At 35.0% G+C, this 16,675-nt stretch overlaps 1 protein-coding gene across 10 annotated transcripts in view; it reads right to left on the bottom strand.

Moving 5' to 3' along the window:
* Positions 1-16,675, bottom strand: part of PLEKHA5 (pleckstrin homology domain containing A5) — a 248,976-nt gene that overhangs the window by 136,702 nt on the left and 95,599 nt on the right. For 4 of the 10 annotated variants that reach the window (XM_028829302.2, XM_077953137.1, XM_077953138.1 and 1 more), the window contains exon 1: positions 1,940-2,120. The exons of the other annotated variants lie outside the window; for them this stretch is intronic. The gene's annotated coding sequence lies outside the window, so the exon portion shown is untranslated. Of the gene's footprint in view, positions 1-1,939; positions 2,121-16,675 lie in introns of those variants that run through there. 10 annotated transcript variants of the gene reach the window in all.

Here is a 16,675-nt window from a genome sequence, read left to right as displayed (position 1 = left end):
ATTTCAAACAAAGAAGAGTAGCACAATTATACTTTTTCAAGCAGTCTATAGCATTGGTGGAAAGCGTTCCTCAAAGCATACCTTATCCACTGGAAAACAGACAAATGCTCTGTTTTACTGCTTTATTCTAGAGAAAAACTTTTATGTTAAATTTCAAGTTATCCCCACAGCTCTGCTCATTGCCCTCTTCTTTTACTTTTTTTTTTTTGCCAGATATAATTTCCTGTTCATACAAAAAAAAGTTGAAATAGTTTCTCCACACTTGAACTTTCGTAGCAACCCATGACCTATGATGTCATAATGTCTCAAAAACATCTTTGTTTAAAATGTATACTGAATATTCCAATTCATCATCACCACAGTAACTTACTGATTAAGTTTAAAATACAGACTTAAAGCCATGTTAAAACATTTTCAGTGGATTCAAGATAAATTTTTAAAGAGAATAGAAATATTCTTCTGTATACTTAAACTGGGTAGAATCTTAGTTGGAATCTGAAAATTCAGCAACTTAAGGAAAAAATTGTGGATCTTAAATTAAGACTTTCAAGTCAAATAGAGCAAACTTGAAGCCCTACTTCTACATTTCTATGTTTCTAAGTATAGATGTATAATATACTGGGAGTCATAATATGAAGCAGTTATTGTTAATTCCTAAAACTTGTTATTCCTTTCACATTCACATACAAAAAGCTGATTTAGATCACTTCAATACCTAACTATACTATTCACAAAAAATATGTACAGCAAGTCATTCTTCAACTGCTTCAGAAAACTGAAGTGAAAATATTTAACACATTTAGTAAGAATTTCCATATCATGTTTTCCTCATCTAGACTTGAAAACTAGAGTAGCAAACACACAAAAAACTACAGTAGCACAATTATAAGAAAAAAACTATTCTTTTTTTATTCTTAAGAAAAAACTTTGGAAATTCTTCTAACAGACCTTGAAATCACAAGGCTGCTGCCGAAAATGCAAGAAAACAATTATGCCAGAAATGGCAAAGTGTAAGACTTTATAGGCTTTAGTTTGTACAATATAAATAGAATGAAATTACAATGGTATCATGCATCCATATGAAACAGGGAAGAATTTATAAGCAAAATAGCTATGTCTAAAAACAAAATAAAAAACTTACCCAACATAACCTACTTCTTAAACTAATGCTTTTAAAACAACAAAAATCAATTTACATAGTACAATTCAAAGAAACATGAATTGATATTATTAATAAATCTTGCCTGGCCTCTACAATTAACAGCAGAACTCTTAATTTCTTTAAAAATTAAGAAATGTCTTTAAATGCTAAATAAAATGCTATCTGTAATATATAATCTCCTGCCATTATATCGCTCTTAAATTTTAAGTCAGTAAAGATTCCTATTTTGAATCATATCACTGAAATGGCCCAAATAACTGAAGAATTAAAGAAATAGCAGCTTCTATTAATAAGTTTAGACTAATATTGATATATCTTAAAAAAATTATATAATGTATAGTGTTAGTACCTCCACAGGAACATCTGAAGAATTATTCATCTAATTCTCTTTGGAGGTCTAGGGGCAAATCAAGCATCTTCTCTGAGTAAGTTAAAAGTAAGGTATAATAAGATTTTAAATACAAACCTTTAGGTTTTAAAGCAATTTGTGACTACTATGTATTCATGTAGCCTAAAGTTAAGGAGGGAGGAAGACGAAGATATTTCCAATGCTCAAATCTTAAAATGCTCAAGCATTTGAAAACCTAATGAATATATTTATATTTCTACAACAATATAATATTTATAGTATGTAAATCCTTTGCAGTAGACATTGTGCCTGGCACTAGAGCTACAAAGACTATTTGCCATAGGATCATTAACAGAGGAAAAGGACTACTGTTCACTTAGCCATTAGCTATTTATTATTAATACATAAAAGTAACAAGAATTACTCACCAGGCTTCACCAAAATCAATTCTTAAAAGGATATTCAATTACAGGCAAAAAGGACACCGGAGTAAAAATAAGACTCAACTCTTTTGTCTTCGAGCTGTTCTCAATGAGCACTATGGGGATGAAGCACTGAGGAAATATACTGTGGTTGTGAGGCTGGCCTGCCACTCTGGAAGTCTGACACCAGACTGACGTCACACTCAAACATGTCATTGCAGCCGCAAATTAAGGCAGCTCCTCCAGGAAGAATCTGTTGTGATTATGCATGCCTTCCAGCCATAAGAGTAAAATATGATTTCAATTCCCTTAAAATTGGCATATAGCATAGGATAAAACACCAAGATACATGGCTGCAAATAGTTACTGAAGAAAGCATTTACTGAGTATTAAAATAAACTTAGCTCTAAATAAATGGATACTTCTTGTTTAAACTGTAAGCACACCAACTAAAATGACTCTAAAAAACAGTTTTTCCTGTTCTTTCCAAGACGATACATATTTGTTTCAAAAATTCAAGCAATAAAAGGTATATAAAAGGCTAAAACTGCCTGGAATTTCACCACCCAGAAATGATGATGATGGTTGCTCAGTTTTATCGATCACTTACTATGTTAAGCACTTTACAAATTCATGTGAGCCTCACAACCCAACAAGATAGATTCTGTAATAGTGATCTCCATTTTACTGAAGTAACTAAGGCACAAAGTAGTTAAGTAATTTGCCCACAGTCACAATGCTAGTAAGTTAAACAGGATTCAACCCCGGGTAGAGTGCCTGCGCTGCCCAGACATTTGATTACCAAGGTATACTAACTAGCAGAAAAGATAAGAGTTGTTAACATTTTGGTGAACATCACTTCAAACCAGAGTTTGTAACATAAACATTATGGTACTTATTTAACAGAAGGAAATAGAACTATACATGTTGTTTTGCAACATGCTTTCTTTCACTCGATAATACGCTGTGGACAGGTTTCCATGTCAGCAATTACATTCCTAACTTTGCTTTTGTAATGACTGCTCAGACATCTTTGTGCTTTTCTGTGTTTAGCTATGTAGGATAATTCTCAGAAGCGGGATGGATAGGTCACAACATGTGCATGTTTTCAACATTTACACACACTATCCTCCAAAAAGAGGTAACAATGTATATTTGCACCTGGGTGCATTAAATTTCTCCTTTCCCTACATCTCAGCTCATACTGAATACTGACAATTATTTTTCTTCTTTGCAAGAAAAGTCATCACACTGTTTTAACTGTGCGTATGTTTCAATTTAAAGTGAGGTTAAACCTTTCTTCATATGCCTATTCACATAGAAGGCAGTACGGCTTAAAGGTCAAAAGCACATCAGCTGTGAAGTCAGATGACCCCAGTTCAAGCCCAGTTCCTTTTCTCAACAGTTTTTTGACCACAGGCAGGTTACTTAGCCTCCCCGTGACTCCATTTCCTTTCAGAAAATAAACAATAATGTAATCCTCATGAGATTTTTCTGATTATTGTATAAGAAAAACCATGTCAAGCAATTTGAACAGTGCTTACCACATAATACATGTTTCATTAAATGTTGACTGACATTTAGTGGCTGACTGTATTTCTTCTACAGTTCCTGCCCTTTACCCAAAATGGGGATTTTTAACCGTGTGTGGGCAAACCATTTTACAAAACATATTGTACGTACCTTGTTAGAATGCTACTGATATAAAAATTTTTAGATACCTCAATCTGAGTTGTCTTACAACTAAATCTAGCACGCAACATAACTGGTGCTAAAACAAATTCCTTTCACATGAAACTGCTGTAACAAAAATTAAAAATAGCATCTCAAGTTGAGAAAACAAAATTGTTTCATCATGTAATTTGAAATATAGATAAGCAAGCCAACACAGTTTGCTATAACCAGAAGGGTTTGCATATGTTTTAGAGAAGTAGTGATTCATGATATTTCTCATTTTTTTTCAGTGAAGGCTTTGTTAGTTTCAAATATGTTCAAGTTTAAGCTCCTCATACAATAGAAGAAAACAAATCCATTCTCAGAAACATGAAAAAGAAGTCAATGAAACAACTTTTCCACAGTTCTAAAAGCCAAGGACAGCCCCCTTTAAAAAACAAATCAGAGAAACTAAAATTAAAAAAAAAAAAGCTATAACCTATAAACACTGTATGAAGATTAAAATATCATAATATTACTATCCTTACCCCCAAATCAATTTGATCTTCTATTATATAATAAAGTCTTCACTGTTCTCTCATCAGACAACTGTAACAAAACACCTCTAAAAACTTACTAAGAAGGAATTTTGTATGATCCTGACAGAGCTGGTTTAGGTGTATTCACTGTTGTATATGCTATAAAATCACCCCATTTGCAGGCAGACATTTTTGTAATAAAATTGCAGCATGATGTCTGCATAATCACACAGTGGCATGGTGGTTCTGCATATGGCTGCCAGGAGAAAAACAATACAACGAATCAGCAGGGATGTGTCAAGAGACTCTGGAAGCTTATGAGGGATACTAAGAAGCATCAAGTCAACCAAGTGTTTGGTTTATGAAGTTACCAGTACCCTGCACAGCTTCTCTAGAACCTGTGAGGGTCAGGCCCTTTTATACAGTCACCTTTTACAGAAGGACTACCACAGGGAAAACACAGTTGTGAAGGGGGGAATAAGATAAGGTCCCTGCTCTCAAGGCCCTAACAGCCTGAAGTGACAGTTTAATAAGAAGGAGAAAGAGCTGTAAACAGATCATTATAACACAACCTCATTTGTAGAGCACAGAGGAGGAAATGGCTAAATGCCTGGGGGAATCTGGAAAAGGCTTAACAAACTGACAGCCGACCTGACTGTTTCAAGAGGCGATTTCAGTTACAGGTAGCAGTAGCTATAAAAGCGCAAATCTAAGATGCAATCTAAATTTTACATTTAAAAAGGATGCCCTGTTAAAGAGAAACTATTCATTCAAGGAAAACAATAGGTTACAAATAGGGCAATTCTCACAAGTTCCTTGTAAACTTCTGCCCAGTTTTCCCCAAATGTCACTGACGACAAGCTTAGCTTTCTCAATTCTGCCCAAACCACATTTTAGGAAAAGAAGCTTAGGAGGACTGTGGATCAATGCTCCACTACTTCGTGGGAGCTAATAACGTCTTTAAATCAAGGGGAATGCTAAATCTCAATTAATCCTGATTCTCTTTTCATGTTATCTCTATACTATAGGTCAGGAACAATGCTTCATTAAAAAGCCACAGAAAAAAATCCCATGAGGGCCTCCAAAGTATTCTCCACCAAATAACATGTTTCAGCACATTCCTCAGCAATATTTGTGATAATGACTAAAGATCTAATTGTGATATTTATAATTTTTCAGCCCTTATGTTACTCTACTTCTCAGTGCCATTTAAAACCTTGACCACTTTCTTCTTCCAAGTGCCAGCCTTGACCTTGACTTAACCTAGTTTCCCAGCATTCACTCTAGTAAACAGGCTTCTGTTCAAACAACTAAATCCAGCATGAGGTGTTCTGAATACCATAAATTGGTACCAATTTACTCATCACACATATTCAAAGTAGTTCTTTTAACGGGTAAGAAACAGATCTCCTACCAATCTCTTTTCCATAGAGTAAGTAATAGTGCTATACAACACGATGCATGCAAATGTTTCACCAGTTGACTACTGATTTTTATTGCCTAGGTTATTTAATACAAATTGTTCAGATCAGAAAAATACTAGTACAATGAGAAGAGTACAACCGCGTATTATATCCCAAGTTGAAACAGAGGCAAAAATTAAGAATAATGATAATCTCCTTTCCCTCTTTTCCCCAAATCTCCAAATTCATTTATTTTGGTGTAGCATGTACCATTTGTTCATGACTTAAAAAAAGAAAAACCAAAGTAACATAATTACAAAAGTAAATTTTAAAATAATTTGAAAATACGGTGTCTTTCTCTCTTTCATTTCCTCATTATCGTCTGCTATAAGTTGGTAATCAGGTAAGGAGTAAATCAGCTTACAGAAATTAAACCCTTACACCTAATGATTACCTGAGGTAGGCTTCAAATATCCCATGAACTTACAGCACAGGTAACCACTATAGAAAGTGAAGTAGAGTATAAGAATAAACTCTATGCCACCAAGGAAGACAATCGATGTGGGTGTGGGGCCAACAACTTCTAAACACAATGCTAGTCTCGTCATCCTCATTTGATACTAACATAAAAGTTCAGATATTTTTCATCCACTACCCAATACATGTTCAAGGGTTGCTCCATGCTATCATCTTGGTTTTCTTTTAGAGTTGAAATTTCACTACACAGCAACCCTTAGAAAAAGTAACTGGAAGAGTTGAATGATTTAAGAATCAAATGAATCCATAAACACCTGCTTAGGAAGAGACCAATAATAATGAAAAAGCCCTTCATACATTAGAATCTTCCTCCCCAGAGAGTGACAACCTCTAAAATACATTTGCTTACTAATGGGATTCAGAACCATGTAATTTGAAAATATCAGGTTCTCAACTTATCAATGACAAGTAAGGCCATTTTAATAAGAGACTAACTTAGACATTTTTTGTTCTCCTTATTTCTTCCAAATCCTTTCTAAATTCTTTCCACTTCTTGTATGAGATTAGTAGCCACAAGTTCCTTCTTCTGAACTGTCATAACTTGCATATCTCACTAATTTACATTATTCAGGTCCAGCTTAAATGTTAGAGAGATCTACCAGCTTAAATGTTAGAGAGATCTACCCCCATCTCCCTCACTCAGGTAGTTCCAGTACTACATATTAGGAACAATCAGCATAACAAACAAAATTTGGAGACATGGGTACTTCCATCTCAAATAATCTGTCAATATAAACCATTTTCACACCAGGTGGAGAGTATATACTCATGGAGACTGGACTAACATCTAATAAGTTCATTCATACAGCCAAATACAAACCAAAATGAGAAATACAATCTAAAAAGCAGCAACACTTTGAGCAATAAAACTAATCCTATTTCTTCCCTGTGTCCTTGTTTTCATATGGCATCTCAGCTTCTGAGCTATAGGAGAAATGTGTGGTTATATTTATACCTCCTTTGGCATATTTAAACTCTATCTTTGGGTGCTTGAAGACAATTTCTCTCAATGGAAAAAAACAGACTGAGTGGTGACTCTTTTAATGGACTCTGGAATCTACATTTTCAGCTTAATCACTACAGTTCTAGAAAAATTTCCAGTCAAAGAGTATGTATGCAACAAATGTATAAAAACTTAAATTTACTGATTTTATAATTAAATATACAGTGGTAATAAAAAATTACATTTGTAAAAATTTATGCTTTATGAAAGATAATCTTCAAATTCTAGCATAATAAATTATGATTCAAGAACACACTGATGAATATGAAATCACAAACATGAATATGAAATTAACTCAAGCTTTAAGAGTAAATATATATTTATATACACATATATATTATATATGTGTGTGTGTGTGTGTGTGTGAATTCAGTTGTAGTTTCCTTACCTAGGTCCTAAGTATAACCTTTTGGATGAATATACATTTTTCAAAATTGACAAAAATTGCATATATTTATGTGAATGTACACTTGTGAATAGCAGTTTGTGACTTACACTCTAACTGTATATAAAATGACTTTCACTCTGAAGGAAATAAAATCTAACTCGTTTTCTACAGAGCCTGATTTACCAACAATATATCTATTATTCAAGTACTAACAGTCAATTCTACACTTGTACCATCTGCTTGGAAGACACATGGTATGTTTTTGATGCAGGAATAGAATTAAACATATGATAGTGTTACCAGTTTCATTATCATAAAAAAAAAAAAAAGGCCTCAAAGAAACTCTTACAATGGTTGCTTTGTGTGTTAGCTTGATTTACTTATTAAGAAACTCCTGCTTACCCTTTTGTAGGGAAGCAAGAAAATACCCTGTTTTAAAAAAGTTTTATTACCACAGTACAGGACAGACTGTGTTATGGAGACTCATGATTAAGACACAGCCTTAGGACCTAAAAGACACTTCTATCTCTACAACGGACTCAATGAAAGGTGCTGAAAAAGTAACTGACTTCATAAGTTGTCCTTGACTCACCATGATATTGCATAACAGACACAGTCACGTGGTCTCATGTCAGCAACTCCAACCAAGACCATTTGCCTGCCAACATCAAGCTTTACTGGGGTATGGCTATTTTCCCTTAAAACCAAACAAAAAACAAACTAAATACTTCTCTGCTATGAGTAACTTAAAAAACAAAAACAAGTTTTAACTGGCCACACTTCTACATTCATATTCCTGACACTGGAGGGCAGATTTCTTTTTCCTTTTTTCACTTCATTTGTATAAATTCCTTTGTCAACAAGTTTTTTCTTTCCTTTTAAATGAAACCACTTATCCTTTATTTTGGAAATTTATTGAAAATGTTACACATACTGCTGTCTAGGGTTAAAAAAATCACATAAATGGTTTCAGATTTGATTACTTGGCTAATAATAGATTTTTCATTTATTTAGCAAATATCTAGAGTGTAATGCTTTTTCCATAAAATAAGCATTTTTCTTCTAGATCCTGTAGGAGAATTAAAAAATTAAAAGAAAAAAAGAGAATGTCTAAACTAGGTGTGGGTGGGTAAAGGGGCTAGATAAGCACAGAAGTAAAATACAAGTGAGAATATTAGATATGCTACTGCATAAATGAACTTTGGAGCCAGATATGCTACTGCACAAATGCACTTTGGTTGCCTAGATCAGAATTCTGGATCAGGTCTTAGGAAAACTATTGTACTTTTCTGTGCCTCAGTTCTTCCTTCATCTCTGAAATGCGTCTAATAACATCTTCCTCATACAGTTGTTACGATGAAACAAACGAAAACATTAAAGCCTTACAACAATAGTGTCTGACATTTAATTAGAGCTCATTATGCAATAGCTATCGTTCTAAAAGACATGCAGATCAGAAAAAACAGGGAAAAATATAAATGGGCTTTGAGTTTGAATCCTATAAAGGATAGGCAGGGTCTGGAGAGTAGAAAATAGGAAGTCATGATGCAAATATATTGGGGTAAAAATGAAACGGTTAGTTTGGCTTAGTTATAATGCAATGGCTTAGTAGGTTGTGAGTATTAGACAAAGGGACCTGGGTGTAACATAGTAGGCCACAGACAGCTACTAAAGAGAGAAGGGTTATAATCAAAGGAGATTTATCAGCAGAGGACCACAAGTCACATGGAGGGTTGACGAGGGTTTGCGTTTATCACAAATGCCCTTGGGAAAGCTGATTTTCCCATGAAGTAGTTTCACTTACTGTGAAGCAGAACTTACACTAAGGACCCACCACAACAATTAAAAGCACTAAGCTGGGATCTTAGTGGGCTCCTACTGTCCAGAGGTGATGCAGAAATGAATGCGAAAGAAAATGAGATGTGATATGAACTTGAAAACAAGTTTGACTTAGCTTATATTACTGTTTAGATTTCGAATGAAATGTTCTCTTACAAAGGCTTTTGCAAAACAGCTGCTACTGAACTCTAAACCTGGTTAATCTTCAACAAATGCTGCTGTGGCAGAGATTGGTCACTGCTATCCACTGCTCATTCTTTTTTTCTTGCTCAGCTTTATTTAGGGAAGGAATGCACCCTGCAAAAGTACTACATTTCCTGGCTTCCCTTGCAACTAGGTACAGGCATGTTAATTAGGCATGGCCAGTGAGGTGGGGGACCTTTTAGTTCATTTGCCCTTCGGATTTTTATACCTTCTGGACATAATGACAGCCATTTCAGAGCATGAATTAATCTTGAGAAAATCAGTCTCATCTAGGACAGTAAAGCAGGAAAATGGAAGGAACTCTGATTCCAACCCTAGAATACTTATCTCTGGGGCTGCTTTACATGAAAGAATAAACTACTCTGTGTTTAAACTGCTCACAGAAGCTCTTCAGCTTAAACCAATTACTGGCATGGGGAATAGGATTAACTCTACAAGAATAACTATTATTTAGACCCTGGGGCCAAGGAAGCTTACCTTACCAGAGCACATGAGAAAAAAGAAAAAAGAAAAAAAAAAAAAAGAAATCATTAGAACAAAATTAGGATCCTTTCCAATAGGAAGAAAGTTGGAAGGAAGAGTGGATAGCAATTTGGTAGGCACCAAGAATGGTCTATCACATTCTGCGACCCCCCAAAAAAGTACATTTAATCAATCAAAATGTAATTTAAATGAAAAAGCCAGTTCTGTGTATTAAGTAACTGAAAACATTAACAATGAGCAACAAAAGATTAAGCTGCCAAAACTTTAAGTTTTGCATAATAGAAAACATCACAAAAGAGGTACTGAACTGGAAACTGGAAGGATATAATCGACTTCCTTATACAGTAAAATTACTGTCAATCAAGTAAAAAACAACTTAAAAATTGCTATACAGAAAGATTCTCCAATTCTAAATAATCTGTATAACTCTTTGAGATTCCTAAATTGGCTAAATATTTAAAAAATGTTACCTACATATTAGATATAAAAGACAAAATGAGAAAGGAATAAGGCATAATAATTTAAATAACAGAGCAAATTCTGTTCTTAAACACTGTTCTTAAAAAGTACGTTCAGATGACTGAAGATCACTGACATAAAAAATTATGACTATCTAAACACAAACTTTAAAAATGGACCAGTTTCACAGCTTTTCTTTGAAAAATTTCATAACAATATATGCTAGTGTTACAAAAAATTCCAGATTGTTCATAATTTCTTCTGGAAGTCCAAGAGTCAGTTCAGGATCTCAGCATAAATATTTAGTATTGACAGGAATGTAAATGGTGCAGATGCTATGGAAAACAGTTTAGCTCAAAAAGTTGGACACAAAATTGCCATATGACCTAGCAATTCAACTCCCAGGTATACATACTCAAATAATTAAAAACAGGTATTCAAACAAATACTGGTACATAAATGTTCACAGCAGTACTATTCATGATAGCCACAAGGTGGAAAGAATCCATATGTCCAATCAACAAATGAATGGAAAAACAAAATGTAGCATTTACAAATGATGGAATAGTATTCAGCCATAAAAAGGAATGATATACTGATACATGTTACAACATGAATCACAAAACCATTATGCTAAGTGAAAAAAGCTAGACACAAAAGATCACATATTGTAGAATTCCATTTATAAGAAATGTCCCAAATAGTTAAATTCATAGAGACAGAAAGCAGATTAATCTTTGGAACTGGATAGAGGTGATGGTTACATTCCATTGTGAATGAATGTATTAAATACCAATGAACTGTACCTTTTAAAATGGTTACTTTCACATGACATGAATTTTATCACAGTTGAAAAATAACTAACGTAGTATTAATATGAAATATGTAAAGATCTGAAGGAAGATGTGCGTCGGAATTTAATCAGTTCTAGTTAGTAGTATTTTGACTTGCTTTAATCACACAATTTTCTACAATTTTTCTCCTGACTGAATATATCCTGGGACAAACTTCATTACTTCCAGACCTCTAAGAAGACTTAAAATGTGGGTCTACATTCAGATTAATCCCCACAGTGCAAATGGAATTGCCAAATTGCACATCCAACTTGTTCAGAAGACAAACAGGTTAAAAAGCATTCCGATCTAAACCACAAATGAAGGAGATTCTAATAATTTACAGTTATGAAGATCACTGAGGAAACTTTTTGGTAGTTTGAGACCCTCTAGCATCACCTTATAATGCTTTTGTTGCGTCTCATGAGAAAAATGAGATTAACAGATTGTTTCCTACTATCTTGTTCATCTACAAGGATCAGAGTGGTCCTCTATAGAAGGTAGACCACACAGCATAATGTAATGAGGGAAAATAATAAGCAAGACCTGCAAATTCTATACTAAAACTCCACAAATGCTAAAATTAAAACCCCATATTTTCTAGAAGTTTACTTGTTTGCAAATTTTCAATTAAAAAAGAGACAGAAAATTAAAATCCTGCCCTCAGATGTTTTAGGTGTAGTAAGCAAATTCTGTACTGGTCCACAATTTCTGCTCTGAGGAAAGTAATGAAAAGGGCTACATACTTCTCTCCTGTGAAATGGAAGCTGGATGTGGCTCTGACACAGGCAGTAGGCATTGGTTTATCATCTCTCCCCAAAGATGAGTAAAAAGAAGCAGTTTTGTGGCCCTGAAATATTGAGACTCTCACCTATGGGGAAGCAGACTGAAAGTAGCTATAAAAGGACAAGTACTGATGGGCACTTCCTACTGTATGGAATCAAGGGATCGCAAAAACCCTTTCCACTGGTATCTGTCCTTCATTGTCCTAAAACTGCCATCCCATTGTGGCTAACAGAAGAGATAACCCCAATTTTAACAGGTTCTTTTTTCCCTTTTCAATGGCGATGGGGTCTTGCTATGTTGCCCAGGCTGGAGTAGAGTGGCTATTCACAGTCACAATGATAGCACACTATAGCTTTGACCTCCTGGCCTCAAGTAATCCTCCCACTCCAGCCTCCTGTCAGCTGGGACTAAGGGTGCACATCATCATCCCTGGCTAAAACACTATTTTTTCCAAGTAAATGTCAAAAAATTTGCTTTTAGAACGTGTATATTGTATCTATATATTTAAAGCCATATACTTTTGAAATCATTATCTAATGAAATATTACTTTTATTTAATTAGAACACTGAATGATGGTCATTGAAAATGCTTTAAGCACAAAGAGACAGTTATTGAAGCAAATTGTCTAAAATTCTGTAACTTAGTCATATTTATTTAGAGAAGGCCATTTAAACTTAAACCATTTTATGCAACAATTTTTTTTTTAAGATGGAGTCTTGCTTTGTCGCCCAGGCTGGAGTGCAGTGGCGCAGTGTCCACTCACTGCAAGCTCTGCCTCCCGGGTTTACACCATTTTCCTGCCTCAGACTCCCGAGTAGCTGGGACTACAGGCGCCCGTCACCACGCCCAGCTAATTTTTTTTGGTATTTTTTTTAGTAGAGATGGGGTTTCACCGTGTTCACCAGGATGGTCTTGATCTCCTGAACTAGTGATCCGCCTGCCTCGGCCTCCCAAAGTGCTGGGATTACAGGCGTGAGCCACCGCGCCCGGCCGCAACAATTTTTTTAAAAAAAATTTTCATATGGCCTTATTTGGTTGTAAATAAGGTAGGTGTTCCTTGGGATAATGTTTTACTATGAAATGCAGGAAATTGGTTTACACTATGTAAGAGCAAAACCCACTGATAATGGGCAAGTCAGTGGGAAAAGAAGTTAACAGTAGAATTCTGTCCCAGAAAAAAAACAAAAACAAAACCAAAGTCATTCAATTAAACCAGACTTCCAAACTTCATCATTCCTGGACCTCGTTAAACTTCTGAGTGCCACATGTACTATTAACAATACTTAAGAGTTACTTTATTAAGAAAGCAACCTAGTCTCATCCTAAACAGTATCTGCAAAATTGCAGATTTTTATTTTAAAAAAGCTATATTTTTCTAACACACAATATTAAAATGAGAAAATTTCATCCACATACTACCTTGTTACACTGTAATTACCTTTAAAATACTTCAGTATCAACAGTGGAGGAAGACAGTTAGTTAATATATTAAATATCCTATCAATGATTCACATTCAAGGAAACCTAGACAATCACACCGGCACTACAAGTATCACCAATTCTGTATTAGAGGGTTCATTAATTAGCATAAGGGATGTTGGAAATATTTTTTCACAGTGAGATGAGTGATACTCAAAGTATGTGGTTGGTTCTCTAGTCTTTACATAAATAAGAAACAAGATCCCTGGCAATCCTGGGTAGCCAAACAACTTTGGAGCAGTGGTCCAGTAGAGAATTTTATTTGGCTCTTCCTCCCTCGCAGTGAAGGATTCTGCTGCTTGACCCCATTAACTGAGCTGATCCCTCTGCCAGAATATTATGTTTTGAGTTAATCTTTGATGTAAGGTGCTTGTTGCAATGCCTAAAAAGAACAGAGAGGGACTCTACTATTCTTATAGGAACAGTTTAAATGACCATTTTGATACCTATTACAAATGCCCAAATTGGTTTATCTCAGCTCACAACATACCTAAAAATCATTTTATATACTATCGGTGATATGTATACCATGCTTTGGGAAACATCAAATTAAACCTGTACAAAGAAAAAGTGAGAAATTCAAATCTAACAAAACAAACAAGTATGGCTGTGAATTAAAAGTCCCAGATTTCCCAGGTAAGTTACTGGTGTTCTAAAGTATTGGTATATGATCTCACAATGAAAACAACTATATAAACATTCCTAGAGTACCCTACTTAATTTACCCTAATACTTTTTTAAAAAACAAAAACATTTTAACAGCTGAAATTAGGAAGCTTCTTTCATATCTGATGGATTTTATGATCACTGTCCACCAGGCGGCAATTATGATATTGTTTGTATTACCCATGTATGCTTGAATAAAAGAGGTAGAGTGTGTGTTAATGTCTCGGCAACCCTAGAGACAAGAGCAGAGCACACATTTCCACTTAGGAGCCACTGGTTGTAGGGGGAGGTACTTGGCAACAGTCTGGATACAGGGATCAAAATTAGGCTAGGTTTGCCTAACTGCAAAGCGATCTGGATGGTATCAGGTTTGATGTCACGCAATAATGAAAAAAAAAAAAAAAAAGACAAAATTTCATTCACATGTATTGTTCCTCCTTTCTCCATAAAACAATCAAATGTTTACTTAATAATATCCCTTGGATTACATGAGTTGATTCACTGAGCAAAAATTTAGGCCAAAATTAAAGCAAACTGGCAGCTACCCCCAAGTGTGGTATCCAATCAAGGAATGTCTTTGGAAGGGTAAGCAGAGACTCCAGCACCTCCTACTATATCACACTTCACCGACTGCACATATTTACAGCATCTGCCCAGCTCTCAAAGGCATTTGAGCTTGTCATTCCAGAATTAAACAGTAGCTAAAAGAAAACCTGATGTGCTGACATTTCAAAAGTTATTTACACATCCCTGTGGGTCTGACTCAAACATGTATTTTCTCTGGTACTGACTTTCCATTTCCTCTTATTTATATATTATTAATTGACTGTCTTTTTATTATAGGCCATTTCAAAATCTTCATAGGAAGAGGTTGGTTATGACTAAGTTGCTATTTCAATCAATAATTATTGAGTATACATTGTAATAAAGGATGGTGAGTGTGAGGTGTCCACATGTGTGAGTGCACTCTGTAATTCCCAAAGCTGAGAACAAACAGATCATTAAATTAGGCTCTGCTTACATTTGCAAAAGGAAATTGTACCAAGATTTTTACAAAGCACAAAATTATTTGAAGCATAAAACAGAAATTGTAGACACTAGGAAATGAACACAAATGTTCCTAAATCCAACCCATCTAACTCCAAAGGATTAAAAAAAGGTAGCTTTGTTTGAGGATCTTTCTTTGATAATCTCAAAGAAAGCTGGACTGTGGGTGTGTGTGTATAAATATATGTAAGTATGTATACCAATATAAACATACATATTCATAAATATACATAAATATATATATATACACACATATATATATTTTAGAAATGGGGATCTCGCTATGTTGCTCAGGCTGTCAGGCTGGTCTCAAACTCCTAGGCTCAAGCAATCCTCCTAACCTCAGCCTCCTGGGTAGCTAGGACTTCAGGCACGTGTCACCATGCCTGGTAATATTTTTAAAAATTAACTGAAGTCAATTGTTTATTCAGATTCCCTTAGGCTTCACCCAATGCCTTTTTCTGTTGTAGGATACCACATTATGTTTAGTCATCATGTCTCCTTAGGCTTCTCTTGGCTATGATAGTTCCCCAGACTTTCTTGTTTTTGATTATCTTACTGAAATAAAGTATGTAGTTTCGTTTGTCTTTTGTCTTACAGACTCCCTCCATTTCCAAAGTTAATTAGGTGAGCACCTTTTTGCCCCATGACGTTCAGTGAGGTTGCGTCACACATTTGTAATAGCCTCCTTTGTCATAGTCTGCATTCTACCTTGGGATCTCCTTTGACATCCCCAAGGATTTTTTGCATACAGTCAGGTTTTACTTTTTGTGTTGTAAACGTCAATGGGTTTTGACAGACAGTGTCACATAAACATAATTACAGTATCATATAGAATAGTTTCACCACCCTGAAACTCTGCTGTGCTTCACCTACTTAACCGTTCCTCCCATCCCCTAAACCCCTGATCTTTCCACTCTATAGTTTTGCCATTTCCAGAATGTGTATGGGAATAACACAGTATGTAGAGTTTTCACATTGCCTTCTTTCACTTAGCAATATGCAATTTAAGACCCATTTATGTCATTTTTGTAGCTTGACAGCCCATTTCTTCTTACTGCTGAATAATATTCCATTATTTGGATATACCACAGTTTATTTATTCATTCACCCATTGAAAAACATCTTGGTTGCTTCCAGTTTCGGCAACTATGAATAAAGCTGCTATAAACATTCAAGTGCTGGTTTTTGTGTGGACATGTTTTCAACTGATTTGGGGAAATACCTAGGAGCATGACTGCAGAATCATATGGTGAGACTATGTTTAGCTTTAGTAAGGGACTGCCAAAATGTCTTCCAATTTTGCATTCCAACCGCAATGAATAAGAACTCCTGTTGATTCACAATCTTGCCAGCAGTTGGTATGGCCAGTTTTTTGAATTTTAGCCATTTTAATGGGTGTGTAGTAGTACTTCACCGTTA

Source organism: Macaca mulatta, chromosome 11, assembly GCF_049350105.2.
Source record: "Macaca mulatta isolate MMU2019108-1 chromosome 11, T2T-MMU8v2.0, whole genome shotgun sequence".
Lineage (NCBI taxonomy): Eukaryota > Metazoa > Chordata > Mammalia > Primates > Cercopithecidae > Macaca > Macaca mulatta.
Note: the sequence above shows the minus strand (reverse complement) of the source record. Positions and strands in the feature narration are given on the sequence as shown.